The sequence below is a fragment of the Betta splendens genome, chromosome 4 (genome assembly GCF_900634795.4).
Source record: "Betta splendens chromosome 4, fBetSpl5.4, whole genome shotgun sequence".
Classification (NCBI taxonomy): domain Eukaryota; kingdom Metazoa; phylum Chordata; class Actinopteri; order Anabantiformes; family Osphronemidae; genus Betta; species Betta splendens.
Window position 1 is genome coordinate 10530846 of NC_040884.2, and position 16270 is coordinate 10547115.

The 16270-nt window shown below is 40.3% G+C and overlaps 1 long non-coding RNA gene across 2 annotated transcripts in view; it reads right to left on the bottom strand.

The window, feature by feature from the left end:
- LOC114853105 (uncharacterized) overlaps positions 1–14810 on the bottom strand; it is a 64852-nt gene extending 50042 nt beyond the window's left edge. For both annotated transcript variants that reach the window (XR_005897634.2, XR_008694558.1), the window contains exon 1: positions 13625–14810. This is a non-coding gene — a long non-coding RNA (uncharacterized LOC114853105). The remainder of the gene's footprint in view (positions 1–13624) is intronic.
- Positions 14811–16270: the final 1460 nt, after the last annotated feature.

Genomic DNA, 16270 nt, shown 5'->3' on the forward strand with positions numbered 1-16270 from the left:
TGTCAGCTAATTTCCCTGGTTACAAAGAGCACGAATAAAAACGGCTCAGTGAGTAGCTGCTGTTTATAATATTCATCTGAAACAATTCTCGCATTATCACAGCGCACAAAGGCCAAAATAGGATCTCGCCTCGTTTTGGCAGAAGTGCCTGGCAAATTGTACTCATTTCATAGAGCTAGCGCATAATAAATTCCCTCCACTTGGCCTAGGAACCACTGAAGCTCCACTGCAGCTAGAATTGAGTGTGTTTTCCATTAGTTAAAATCAAAGTACCAGGATTGTTTCGCCTAGTGGTGAGTCAGGGTTAAGGACCTATGTTGCATGCTAAAGTCTCTCTGCCTTCCTCTTAGACTTTAAAATAAATCGCCAATAATCATTATTGTGTGTGTATTGTTGCCCATCAACTTCAGTTCAAGTTCTTCCTTCCTTCATTCTTTTTTATTTCCTTCTCTTACATTTTCACACTGCATCTACTGTTTTTTTCCCTTTTTTACTTCTCTGCTCTATTATGACTAAGAGACTCTTAGACAAAACCTGGACACTCCCAGGAGGCAGCGGGTCTGCCCTTTAAAAGCAGGAAAATGCACCATGGGTACTCCTTTAAACACTGTAAACACCAGTTTCTAGATTGATGTGAGGTGCGGTGAGAGCATTCATGATGTATGGCAACGCTGTGACAACATCGCAAGTAATTACCATCTCTGGGAAATTATACCCCCGCCAATATAACAATGTAATTATGGAAGGTAGCGTGGGCTTTCGTTAACTTAAGTACAGCGCATGACAAAAAGAAAGTTAATGAGTGTTTGTGTGTCTCCTGTCTGATTCCAGTTGCTGACCTGAGCTTAAAATGCTGGCACCCAGAAAGCAATCAGGAGAGTGTCTAATTGTAATCACTGTTGGCTCATACATTATGATACATATGTAATTATGTTGACAAGCGACATATAATTTCCACCTCCACATGAAAAATGACTATCCAGATGAATGTTTCATTTGAGCTAGTCAGCTTACATTTTTGGTCTAATGCTACAGTACCTACTGTAGAATAATTTAACGATTAGAGATGCGGCGTCCACTGCCACCGATTTAACTTTAGAAACCCCAAATGCATAATACTAAGTAGAATATTTGAACCAAACATATACCTGTATGACTTCAGCTCAGCGCAAATAAGTAAGCCACTTCATTATTATTCCAGCCCTAAAAACCTAAGGGCCCTTTCCATAATGTTTTCCGTATTCATTACATACCAAAACGACTGCAGCTGCTTCTTTGTCACAAAAAGCCACTAGTTTCTCATTATACCTGACGTTAATTCCCGAAGTGGTAGGATTAACTACCACTTAACATTAGTTTAATAAATGTTATGCTTAAATATCACATTAATTTAAATATATTTCTACAAATACATACGAGCAAACTAGCATTGCACTCCTGTGACAATATTCTAGAGTATGAAAAGTTAGCAGAACTCATTGTTAAATATGAATATTAGACTGGACACAGCAGCAACCTCAGGGAGGGAGCCCAACTTCAGCTCTGACATGTCTGAACACTGAGCACAGCTTTAGGCCAAACAGCTACTATAAAAAGCTTTCCTGCCCTACCTGATGTACAGCATCAGTGCTTCCACTGCAGCCTGGGAGGCTTAAAGTGTGCCCCACAGATTGCTATGAGGTTAGATAGGTCCTCCCACACGCACGCACATACGCACATGAACGCACACCACTGCTGGGTTGTGTGTCTATACTGTATGTTGTCTATATGTTTTTATGAAGTGCAGTAGAGCAAGGAGACCCTAACTAGCCCTGAGGTAAGAGTTAAAGCCTGGCAGCTACAGAGAGAGAAATGTCTGGAAGCACCTGGAGACAATGGCAGTGCTGTAAAAAGCCAACCATGGTCCAGTGGTAATACACAGTAAACCATGAACAGTTTAAGCTCTGAGAAGGCCCGCTTCACTTCAAGGTCTTACAGCCTTTAAAAGATCTTATGATAAGTACTCAAATACTTAATAATCAGACTGCGTATGTGTGCTATTATGGAAAATGTCCATGATATGAATCTATATTTAACAAGCTTTTCTGAGCCGACTCGTTTGTCATGCCAAGTAATAAAAAATAAGCTTTTGATAACTATCAGAAGTTCAGTACGGGCAGAACGGTTGCAAGCCAGTAATTAAACTAAAGCCTGTTTTGAGAAATGCAGAGAAATGAAAGACACGCTGCTAATAAATATGAACTCTGAATAAAGGCACTGAAAATGCAAATATACTGCTAGCACCTCAAGACACGCTGACCAATGTGTGTTTGTTTTAGTAAACCTTATTTATATTTGCAGCTACCTTAGAGGTGAATCCTTTGATCCCTTAATAATTAAAACTGCATAATTAAGACAAAAAAGAATCAGTCAAGTTGGACTAAAACTATTTCTATACACGCAGGAAAACAATGATGTTTCTAAATAAAAAAAATGTCTCCAGGACTTTACATCAAGAATATTTATTCTGCCTACAACTACTTAGTGCTGCTAATCGGGTGCCCAGCTTTCGATGGGCATGTCCATTATAAAGTCTGCTAGCTATTGATCTATACCACAGTGAAGGACTCTGGGGTGTTTACTGATCTGATTGGACGACAGATACTGACCCTATTTCACTTCCCCTGCTATGCAGATAAGACTGGCAGAGTGAAGGGAAAGAGAAAAGAATAGGAGGAAGGAGGGTAAGTGAACCTGTCAAGTACAGATGTGGAAGAGGTGAAGTAGGAGGAGAGAGAGAGAGAATGGGTGGAGGGCAAAGGTAGTCGATAGTCAGACAAATGCTACTTCAAGCTGCTCTGTGTGGCAGACCCCGATCAATAAATAGATATGTCATGTTACTGTAAGTTGTAAAGTCATAGACTGAGACGCAGTGACAGGATTTAGGAGAACTCAGGAGGTTTAGGGACCCTGACATGAGAATATATAAGATATAACAATGTAAAAGCAAGGATAAACAATATTGGAAAGAGGCAAAAACTGTAAAACGAAGCCTAGCTTCTGATTCTTGGAGGAAGTCTTTTTTGCATCCTAATCTTGTGGTGTAATTCAAAGTGGAGAGTTCCACAATGAGCCAACACCACAGTATGCATGGAATGACTGCTATTACAGTATTACTTCACACTACACTGCTGTAGGAAACATGTTTGTGGTTTATAGAGGCATAAAACTGTTGAATAACTGTGACCTTGTAGTGAGCCAGAAAAGTTTTAGAAGTGTGTAAAAGGCTGTTGCACTCACTGCTGCCCAGTGTTTTAAAACTGTGAGTATGTATGGGAAATCGTGCTAAATTTAAAAAGCCCAATCTGTCAAATATAACACATTAGCCCAGGCAAACAAAAGCTACAAGGTCCAACCCACAGCTCAGAGGAGGATAAGAGCAAACTGAGGCGCCACCTCCTCCTGTGATATCTACTGAGTTTTTCCACATCTGCGCATCCTCGGATACAGCCACTACAATAACTATAGTCCCTGTGATACCAGCCACCAGTCTCATCTCCCCTCCACTCATCTCTCTCTCACACACACACACACACACACACACACTCATGTATCCCCATTTGGCAACATCCCAATGGCCCTCACTCAGCTGCTCCTACACAGTCTGAGTGCTTCACTCTGTCCCCCATGAAGGGGGAGCTGAGCCACCTATCTGCTGTTGTGCACACAATTTGAGATGACAGGTTAAGTGGCGTACCTACCCTCAGGGCCTGCTAATACAAGGAAGCAAGACCTACGCACAAGGGCCTGTGCCCTGCACATGGGGTGGAGGGCCGTGGAGTCAAAAACAGGGTCGATGATGTGCTAAGAACTAAAATCTAAGTTCGTACATCAGTACACTATAATAAAGATTCATTGTTACAGTATAGCCAAGGCTTCATTTGTGTGTACAGCCAAGTGATGCGCAGTCATCACGTTAACTTGTCTAATGCATGGCTGCTCATGGATTTCCACAAATGCCCAAGGATAATTTAGCCTCTTAAACAAAAGTTTACCCTAACACCAGATTTATGTTTTGGATCGCGTTTGATGTCTGCAATATTTCTGGTAGTAGAGATTTAAAATTGTCTCAAATAGCAATTAATGGCCACAATAAAGCAAACAACAGAAGGAATGGAGATGCAGTTATTTTAGTGTGTGTGTGTGAGAAACATTGTAACATCATCAGTATTTTATTTCATTAAAAATGCAAGTCACATCCTCTCACCATCTGCTTTCACTGTCTGTAATAGTTCTACTTACTAAACCTGTCTCCTAAAAGTTTAGTGTAAACTGAGAACGTGACTTCATTTGTTTAGTAAATTTGTTGCATAATTATGTTCTTAATTTTTATAAATGCAAAACACAGTTCAAACTTTTACTCTATTAATCTAGACCACAGTCTTTGAGTGTTTAAACTTAACATGTTTAAGGATGCTGCAGTTACACAACTGGTTGTTGTTCCGAAGGTTCAGATGATTTAAGCTTGACTGACTCCACACAGCAACAGTGCTGCCGCACATAAAAAAAGGCCTGCAAAACGCTGGAAACAGGACAGCACAAGACTGTGTTATCATTTTTAACACTGTTGGTCACTCCTATGCTTGAAATTCAGAGAGGAAGTGAAGGTGGGGCAGAAGTTGAGGAGAAGATGTTGACACAGGTTGTCAGGGTGCCCAGTCGATTTCACACTCGGATGGATATGTTCCCCTTTACCTAGTATGAGCCAACTACATTGACCCACAGTGGAGATATCATGCCCCAGCCACTCTGTCGACCGAACTGAACTGCATGCCTCTTCCAGCCAAATGGGAAAAAAAAGGTTGTCTCACATCCTCCAGGTACACATATGGACAAATGTGTTGGTACTGCAGAGAACCCTCACCTTTATGTAAAAGGACTTCAAACTGACAAAATAAATAAAACTAATCTTAATCTGACTTTGCTTTTATTCCTGATTTAATACAATATTTGGAGGTAATACAACAAATTAAACCGGAATCCACAAAAAAAAATGTGTTCACTATGCATCCTTTATCTGTCCTGTTTATCCTATGAAATTTGATGGTGTGTTCAAACACCATTAGTATTTGAAGTGCTACTATATGTATTCTTACTGTAGTTGCTATTATTTCATCTGGGCACCAGCTGTAGAAACTGACACTGGAGCACATGGTACTGTAGCTCACGATGCATCTCACTGCTCTTTGCCTGTGCTAACTCTTGTCTTGCAGGCAAAACAGAAAAGCAAACACACAGTTGAAGCATTTGTCTCCAGCCCCTCCTGGACTGTGTGACAAGCAGCAGCATTGGGAAGATTCCATCAAGCAGACAGGCTGCTTCTTGCAGGAAAAGAGTTAATTGCTGTGGGACCAGAGCAGCCTTCAACATCCATCCACAAACCTTCCAGCTCCGTGGGTTTGGAGGTTGGGTGAAGCACTGAGAAGGAGGGGTTACCAGAGAAGGCGGTGTGAAGGCTAAGAGGGCAGAGAGATGTGGGAAACGTCTGATTTTCTTTGACATCTTGGGAAAATAACCTTCAAAACAAACACTTTTGCCGAACTGCTGCCCATTGTGGGCATGCTCACATTTCAGCCTGACTCACAGGCATCAGTGAAAACATCATTACAGCCAAATTACAAAGATGGTGTCTAATATTACACTACATGACAGTCACACTAAGGACTTATTCTGTAAAGTACTACACAACACTTTGTTGGTGATTACTTGCAAATTAATATATTGTAATTTGTCTAGTTACATATGAAGTGTCTAGCTACAGTACCACCAGTTATCATATGGAGCTACATGTACACTCACCCATTGCTGTACTGTATATTGCTTCCACCCTCATGATCTAATGACATTTATTAGATTAGATGCTGTATCTGTGAAGGCAGACATTTTAGCCTTTTGCAGGATTTTTTCTCTCTTTACAGCTCAGTTACATGATGTATTTTCTAGGATGCATCAACCCTTAAGCAATCCAAATACATCACATGCTGTCACGGCTGCACTAGACTTGATTTAAATTTAAATCAGCACCCATGTCAATCACAACTTGAATTAGAAACTAATAAGTGATAAATTGGGACAAATTAAGATGTACTGAAAAGGCCCATGAAGGGAAATAATGCAACTGTTGAGAATGAGATTGAGATGGGTCTGAAGAATCTTAGTGTGTGCAAAAAGATGATTTTAACAGGGGTCATTTTTACAAACATAAGCCAGCCAAGTTGACAGGAGTCGCTGTGGCAATAATATTGTGTGACAGGGTAAATGATGCTTCAGCTGCAAGCAGTGAAAGGAAAGTAGTATTGAATGCAATGGATGAAAGTGGCAGAAGTGGAGCGAGTAAAGTCTGTAAAGGCATTTGACAAGCTACAAGAAAACTCTTACACTTAGGCTGCAACAGTTCTACTGCAACTTATTAGTATATCCAACAACTCCGCTAATGACAGAGACCATTAACTATTTTAATGAACTAATTATTAACCAACTACTCCGTTTTTTCTGCTTAGCACTTTCCTAATGTTTCACTGACATGACCCCTACTCCCCAGCCTAAGGTGATCTAAAAATAAAACCAGTCCAATAACCTTTCATTAGCTTGTAATGACATGGTTGTAACACCTCAACACTGATTTCATTAAAATGCTATTCAAGTGGCAGACGAGACAAAGCCAGTAGGCAGCATTAAAGGTCCCTGTTTTAATTGAATCACCACAGACAAGTAGAAAAAAAGCACAATAATGTAGATTCACCAGGTTTAGATTTTAATTAATTGATTCCTCACCCCTTATCTAATTATCTTAGTAATGGAACATATTTTACTTCAATTATGAAGTTTTGTTCCAAATCCTCAGTTCCTTTTTACTGGACACTGAAAGCACCTCAACATGCTCACTGATACACCCCCTACTTCCTTCCTTTCCCCGCTGAGGAGTCAAGATAAGCAACCGACTCCTGTAGAATCCATATCTTGGGCCATCGCTGCTCTGCTGATCTAGACACTAAATAAACTGGTAGCTTTTAGCAGATGTAATCAGTAAGATGTAGCTGACCTGACGCAGGAAGATATCAGGAGGCTGCTGGTAGACTGGACCACACTTGCTTTCATTTCAACAAACAATACAAGCATTGTTCTTCTATGACTGCAGTATGTATGTCCTCACAACCATTTTCTTTCAGGCTCTTTCTTTTAAGAAGAAACATGCAGGCATTATCCTGATGGATGAGAGTTAATTTGAGCCCTCGTTTGATTCAGCCTTAGTCACTACATTGTTTATACTCCTGTTACATTACAGCTGTTCACTGCAGGTTTTAGCTCACTTCATTATCTCTAATAATTGTCTTAAATACATAAGCTATACAGAACAAAGATTTAAGGTTTAATCTTATGCATGCAGGCTCATTAGGTAAGCATGTAAAACCAATCAGGTTTAATGCACCAAAACAAGGTACTATAACAATGACACTTTTGCAGTTTTCCAAGCTTGTGTGGCCTCATTTTTTAAGAGATAGCATGCATTTGCTATTCATCCCATTTTCAGCCACTTAATATTCCATGCAAAGCTGGCATTTGGTTTGATTGAGAGGCTGTCTACCAGCGTTAATTGGGCTGTAAACATCTGAGCAGACACTCACTGAGTGTATTGGTGAACAGTGAAGGTAGCTAGCTGTTTTATACAATTCCCCTCCATCCGCCCACTACCTCTCTCCCTCCACACAGGCCTTGGTCTTTAATGTATTTAATTGTCAGAGTAAAAATGTTAATTGCATTTCATTATGTATAATTTATGTAGTTTCAGCCGAGGGATTCTTTAATATCCAGCTAATTTGAATGGCATCACCGGGACCAGCTGCTGATTGTGTGGGCCTGCTCAAAGTTGATCCATCAATTAAGACAAAGGTATGATAGACAGGTTGTATTTTCTTTTTTTTTTTTTTACACATCGACTATTTTTAAATTCCTGTCAGAAGCATATGTCAGCACACACTGCTGGTTGAAGGAAACCAGCACAGTACAGAAAAAAGATTGGCTACAATGTGTGTTGCATATGAACAATATAATGAAATTAATGTGTCTTGCCCTGTGTTTATTACCTTGATAAATCAATACACAGATAGATCAATATAAATGTTCAAAAACAAATGTTGTTCTGATAAGTCAATTAAAAAAAAATCAAATACAAACTATTCTTCTCTTTGCAAATCTGGACATAGGTTATTACTTTATGTATAGGTAATTACTGTATAGAGTATAAATGGTACTTACTGATGAATTCAGTTAACAGTTGCATTTACAGTAAGTATGAATGCAGGCATTTTTACACATGTTAAATAGAATGAGTGATATACAATAGCCTGCAGCCAGAGATGCTGCTGGTTGCTTCAAACAGCTCATGACCCAGCTGTCCATCTATAAAACGTGAGTCCACAAGTAATATTGATTGTGGCAACCACATATTGTATGTCTCAACCAGACAATTTGGTACTTGCAATACTGTACAATTGCTTGTTTGGCTAAATGAATGCTAGTAAGTGCTAGTCTGCTACTGTACATCCATTGCTGAAGGCATCTTTTTGATGATGCTAGCAGTAAAATTATGTACTTGAGAGTAAGTGCATTGTCACCTTCGCTTACTGCAAAAACTATGACCTAATAGGTGAGCTGAAAATGCATTGTTAGTTGATATGTTATAGTATCCTGGAATACTGTACAGCCTGTACAGACCAAGACAGCATAAACACAACCATGTACCATTTTATAAGTGGCTTTTATAGGAGTCTGCGAGAGAGGCAGAGTCAAGCAAGCAGATATTCAGTGAAACCATTAAAAGTCAGCTACAACTGCCAGTACAGCAAGAATAAGCAAAAATGAACAAAGCCTGTTGGACTGTAGTTTGGAAGGGGGTTGGAGGAGGTGGGAGATGGGGTGGGGGGTGTGCTCCACTCTTCTTCCTCTTCAAAGGAACTGGAATTCTCTAAAAATATCTCCCCGGCAGCTAATCAGAGAGAGACAGGCAGTAGCAGCAGAGATGTTTATTGTTGTTAGGCTCCTTTGGCTTTGACAAGCAGTACCATGGTGCACTGGGGGAAAGGGCCTGGACACATCTGAACGCTTTGATCAATAGGGTTTCAGTCCCTCTGAAATGCAGCCTGGCTAGAACGCCAAAGATTTTTATGTCCACCGATGTGATTGCACTGAGGCAATGTGGTACGGAGTGTCGGTAGGCAATATTAGAACAGGATTTGCAAACAAATGTAACAGGATGAAGTTTGAGTGGCATTAATTGGAGTGCAGGATGAAAGCCTGTGACAATACATTCACACACACATCCGCCTGGCTGATGAGCCGCTGAAGTGTCAGTTACTGTGGGAGGAGATAAAGGATCAACAATTAGTAACTGGTTTACTGCTACTGCCGCCACAGAATCCCTATCCACTCAGTCTCTGGGCGGTCATCATCCTTTGAAGACAATAACACATCATACTGTATGGTTTTCACAGGAATGCTTTATTCCTCCAATGCTTTTTTTAAAAGTAGACTCAAAAATTTTAAATATACTGACTATTGGTATGTATTACACTGTTTAAGTTCCTCTTTATTGCTTGAGGGGCAATCGACTATATATAGACCTGGTAAACTTATATCAGGAATTTGAAACACACAGGAAGTACTGTAATACTACTAACTAGACAGACTGGTTTGGTAAATATGAGCTTGCAATTTTTTTTAGTAGCTGCTTCTCAGCTTTCACAAGAACATGGGGATCATGGGGTTCTGTGAACAGTATTTTTGACAATCTAATAGAAAATAAGCTAAAAGAGGACCAGGAAAGGTTCACAAATATCAATAGGAGAGGTCACGTCCATGGACAAAGGCACTTTTAGTGCCAACCTAGCACTGCATCCGTCTCACAACCATTAGTATAATTTTCTATTCCATGACCCTTCTCCTCCCTTTTTCCAAGTTGAATGATGCCTCTAAATTGGACCTCTGTAAGAGCATCCTTGGGCCAGAAACAAAGGTGAGGATGTGTGTAGAAAGACACAGAGAGCACTTAATACCCAGCATCTTGATCTGGACACACACTTCCTGAATCCATTAGGGCGAGTGGGCTTACTGACTCCTGGAAAAAAAAAACTACATATAGTAGTGACTTGTCCTTATGCTTTCAGTGTGTTTGGCCTTGGGCAGACTGCAACTGCAAGTGGATAAAAACTTGAGAAAAACACCGTTCTGCAGTACAAGACCCTGGGTTTCTTGCTTGGGCCTGCATGTGAAGTTGGATGGCCAAGGGGGAACAGAGCTCGAAGACTCCAGAGACACTAGAACTCACAGGATAGTGGTTACATTTATTCATACTGCTACTCTGTGTACGGGCCCAATATTAAAATGGTCTTGATTTTGGTCTCCGTGCTAAGATAACCTGTAACTTTTACAGGGCAACAACTAGGTTGAATTTCCATTTTTTCCCTCATAGACCAACTTGTGGTCACAATTCATAAACTCTACCTAAATTCACCAAAAGCAATAACAGCCAACCATAACAGTAATTGGACAGTGATAAATCAGAAAAAATGGACTTGGCACCTGCAGATTACCAGATACTAGAAAACATCAAAGTATGTTGTTGCCCATCTCACTGAAGGTATAAACAGGTTTTGTTTTAATTAGGGTTGAGCTGATGAAGCTACCAATATAAATGTCTTCCAAACTTTAAGTCAAAAAGTGACTTTGAAAAATTTCCCAGTATGCATGTTTGTATATAGTATTGAATGTCACAAAAAATTGAAACAAAGCAAAATTTCCAGAATAATAATGTTAAATTATACTCAGTTATGTATTTGGTTAGAACTAGAGCTTTAACGTAGTTCCATGCCCTAATTTTTAAATCAAACACCCTCTTGAAGCATCTGCTGATTCATAAGTCAAGAATCCATTTGTTCAGGGCAAGTTCAGCCTGAACTAAAAATATCAGTGCAGTTAGTATAATGAGACTGAGTCAGAGCCAGTGTTCAAAACCAGAGGCGAATTACATTCAACTCTTTGGTTAGAACAGACAGAAGCAAACACTCGTCGTGGCTAATTGTAATCATCTCAATTAATTGCCAGCATACAAGATGCCCCTCATTGGTGGGATGACTTATTATGCCATAAGTGGGTCTGCCCTGTGGTGCACCAGGCATCCAATCTTTCCCCATCTAATTATATAGGGAGTTATTGTGTCCTTAATGACTTTGCATGTTGCCTTCTCTTTAAGAAGCTCAAGATAAAGGCAAGGACAAAATTATGTCAAGCGCATTATCATTGGCGATGGACTCCTGGCGGCATTGCTTTATATAGTGCTTGATTCCCTCTTTGTAGCCAGACTCTGTAAGATATGAGAATTGTGCTAATGAGTACCCATACTATTGATTGGGAATACTCCTAGCTTATTTTTGCAGAGTAGGAAAAAAACTTTCAGATTTCACTAAATGAGATGTAAAAAGAATGAGTATGAATGCAGACATACTGGAGTTCTTAATTGGGTGGATGCTAGGCATAAGGCATAACTCGTCGGCGCTGAACTGGCCCATACAACTAACCACGAATATCAGACTGTGCATGCTGAAGTACTCGCTGTCAACTAAATAATCTACAACAGGACCTCCAGCCATTGAATATTAGTGCTGTAGGTGTATGTGAGGAAAACAATGGCGGACAGAGCAGTTGAGTTCCAACAGGCTGGCTCCGCCCCCTCTGCACCTGGCTCCACCTCCCTCTCAGCCCGGCACAGAGGAAACCAGGAAGTACTAGTTGTAGTCCTTGAGCCCCAGGCACATATTCTGCCAGGCTGTGTTGGAGGAGGAATGAATGATAATGATAATGAGGAATCTGAGTGGCCCTTCATTCTAAAATTTTACCTGAGGTCGTTTTGGTCAACCCCCATTGAAAATTCGGTGAAGTTTTTTCTCAATTTATTCTTGGATGAGTTTGTTCATGTCAGTTTGTTAGCTCTATGTATATACAGCATAACATTTTACTGTGCTACATGTACACCACAAAAAACAGTATTTACCTTTTCCCATCTGTCCGTTGACCTGGTGTTTTTCCACAGTGTTCCCAAGAGGTTTGCATTTCCTTTGAACTCTGTGCTACTCAAACTACAGTACTGCAATTCCCCCCAGTACATGCTAGTGGGCCATTGCAAAAAAAGCTTTCATGGCCATACGTAGAAATGGAACTTGTGGTCTGTAAATTTAAAAATTCTGCCTTCTGCATAAAGAAACAGTTTATTTCTGACTATAATGCAACTGAAACTCCATAGTAAAAGGAGTTTTGGCTTTATCATGGGTACGTACAAGTTCTGTGGAAAATGCAGGATGAACGGCCATAGCACTGCAAAGACACCTTTGTGTGGATCAAGACAAGAACACATATACAGTAATGACACAATTGGACTCTTTGATAGTAGGAAGGGAGGTGAATAACAACGTGACATTTAAAGCAAACAGCAGTAATCTGTAGCACTTTACAGACAGACACACACAAACATATAGACTTTGGCCTAGTGCTAATTGCTAAGTGAGCAATTTAACATTGTCATGTGACAGATAAAAGGCTGTGTTCTCAGCATTGCTGAAGACGATTACCAAATGTAACCTAACATCAATAAAGCCAGGTCTCAGTAGACTTACAATGTTGTTTATTCCATAATAATTTCACAAAATGTCAAAAAGGCTCTATTATCAGATTTGAGGAGTGTGTTCAGGGAAAAATAAAGTCAAATGAACTGATCTGCTTCTAACAACAGCCGAGTTTGAAAGAATTCCATCAGACGTAAGCAACAGAAACAGCCTACAGTCATACAAAGCAGATGTTTCAGGAGTGCCACCACCATGCCTGGTAAAGTTTTCTGTCCCTGGATGACCTCAATGTCCCTTACATTCAATCTGATGGCTCCTAAATTGCCAGTGGAATATTAAGGGCCTCTATACTACTGCCTGGGGCAACAATGCAAACACTAATTACCTAATAACAAAATAATGAATCCTAATAATTTATTAAAAGGTCTAGATTTAGTATTTCCTCAGGTTAACACAGGCTACAGTAGCTAAAAATGTAGCCAGTCCTCTCCTATTACATGACTGAAGGCAAAACAGCGGGACAACGTGGCTGTTTGCTGCACTGTACAGATTCTGTACACTGTACTTCATGATATTGGACATATTTACATACTTAAGAGTCCATAGATCCTAAACTGCTTTAATGAAATCTGTCTAAATGACCGAAATGTGAAATGGCCTTTAGTTGTTAAGCATCAAACATGAGGAGGCAACATGCAGCACACTTTCAAACGACAGGGCAGAGGTCTCAGAATTTACTGTACAACCTATGACAACGACCTTTAGATCAGGTGAACGTGTTCGTTTTAATCTGCGGTACTTTTAACACACGTCTGTATACTGACCCCACTTGACTACAGATCACAAACCACTAAGCCTCCACAACCATTGTCAAATCAATTATGTACATTGAAAGCAAAATAATGCAAACTGATTTTAAGCCAAATCTCGCTGTCTGACTTCAATGATTAATAAAAGGGTTCAGTACTCACATGTAAGATGGGTCAATGTCACGTCGAGCGCAGCTCGTCCACGCTGTAAAGACCGGTGCAGCGGTGTTTTGGCAGGAGTCGGTCCGTTCAGTTACTGTATGAGAAGCGTGTTTTTCCGCCAGACACGCGACCAGGCTCCGTCCTGTCACGTGCTCGCTGGGAGCCGACGGTGTCGTTGCTAAACAGCTAGCTAGTTAGCCCGAACTGCTAATCCAACCACGGCGGCCTTTTCATTGTCATTCAGAGTTAATATTCATCACTGCGGCTTCTTAGAAAACTTTAGTCCAATGTGGTACAGTACCAGCCCAGCTGATGACAACTTACGGTAGCTTCTCCTTTGTAAAGTACTTTTTGCTACACGTCCGTGTTGTCTAATTGTGTTTTATCCCGCGTCACCTGCTGCGTGCAGGTGTGTTACCTGCACGCGCTCACCCGCGTTTGCTCCCGCCCCACAGCCAATCACGTTACAGAACCATTGATACGTCACTCCTCAATTATTTATGGCAAAACTAAGCTCTTTATAAAAATAAAATTCTTCATTGTAAAAATATGCCAAACAATAAAATTTGGCTTATTCCCACTGCAAATGATCTATCAACAAAAACTGATAAAAAAAAAAACAAAGTAAACACATCTTTATTTAAGACAATGTCCTCCATGTACTGTACAGTAACTAGTAAAACTATACTGATCTTATTGTCCACAATGATATACATAGAATGATTAGACTAATTAAATATTCCATAATATTATTTAATTTTGTCCTTTAAGTGTAAATAATTTGGAATAGGATCCGTTGCACCACTGGGGTTAGAAGTTTGCTTCTTGCGGTCCAGCCGTTCTAAAAATGCTCGCACTCATGGGACACATGGGGCACTCAGGATAAAAGCTTTCATCAAATGGCATATGTTGAATGACATACTGTATGCTCAATAGCTAAAAATACTCCCAAAAATGTCCAGGCTGGTGGCACTTTCTGAAAATGATTCTCTGAGTGTTTCCTTTGCATTCCCAGAAGACAGATGCTTTATCACTGAAATCAGTGGATGCAGTCAGAACCTTTGCACTCAGATGATACAGATATCCCTAGTTTACAGTGGCTTTAGTTTCCTTTATTTGACCAGCTGCCACATGATGCAGCTGTTAGACATACAGTATGATAACAAATACACATTAACACTTTGAACCTTTTCAACCTACTGACCACACAGCTCTTTTTTGCTAACGTTGACCTTACAAGGGCATCTCGTAACAGAAATGCAGCCAATCTGTTGCGGCTGAGAAACACATTACATATGCCATAAGGCCTAAATGAGGCTCATGTGCAACAGGTCAGGTGGAGCGCTGTGCACTGGCGATACCTTATCTTGCTCTGTCAGCAGGTCTCCACTGTCCCTGGATTAATTTTGTCTGTCCACTTGAGACGAGGATGTAACGCTAGTGTGTGCTCAGCAGCTTCCACCACCATGTCCGACTGCTGGAGATGGAGAAAGGAACTGTGTGATATGAAATTCGAGTTTTTTTTGTTTTTGCATGTATTCATGTATTGCATGTAACTCACAGACATTTGGGCATGTACATAAGGTACTAACTCCTTTGTACTTCAAATTATTAAATAACTATTATATGTAAAAAAAAACTATTACAAGTATTGATTTTATAACTCAGGCAGAGTTTCTTCGCTTGGTGTTAACCTGTTCGTAAAAAAGAGAAACTACTCAACCAATGTTTACACAATAACCACAACATATCGCTGCCACACATTGTGAACCGACATCAGCAATAATAAATGAAAACTTCAGTGGCACAGAGATGAGAGGGTGTCAACAGCTGGCTGGTAATCGCAGCATGCTGTAATTAAATCCTGAAATATTATCTGACAGTTCTGCAGCTCTGGTGCAGAGTATCATCCCACTTAGTTTTACATCAAACATCCCCCCAACCTCCAATCCAAACTTGAGGGGTGGGATGCGCTGTTGTGTTTACCCTGCGGTGGATATAACTTCTGTGAGTGGGCCCTCCCCCATTACAGAGAGACAGATGCTGTCAAATGAAGCTGTAATAAGCTGGTGAATAATTCATACAGTACCACCTATATCCTTAAGACTTGACTGTATGGATTCCTACTGTGAGCCTTCCATCATTACATGAGGTCCCAAGTCATGAAACTCTGCTAATTCTCACAGTATCACTACACATTCTGGGGTGTAGGTTGAATCAACTTTAGGCCACTCTAAAAGCTTCCAGATGTGTGTTTCATGTTCAATAATGCCACTGACCCTACAATGACGCTAATACCACAATCATGTATGTAATGTAAATGTACTGTAAATGAGACCACAGCGTCTCTGACCTTAAGGCCTTTGTCCTGGGTCTTAGTTGAGAAGTTCTGTGTTCCAACGAAGCCGCTAATAAATTGTAGAGTAGGTTTGGATACTTAGCATAATCACCATCAACTGCCTACAGATGTTGGCAACGTACATCAAGACAAAGACAGTGTCTCTGAAATATCAGTGTTCAGTTGACAGTACAACATTTTTGCCTCCAGTTAAACCATTTCCCACTGGATTTCCCTTTGTTTAAAAATTCAAGTTGAGTTTTTAAGTTATCATTTGCCTTCTCTGGAAAAGAAACATTACAGTAATT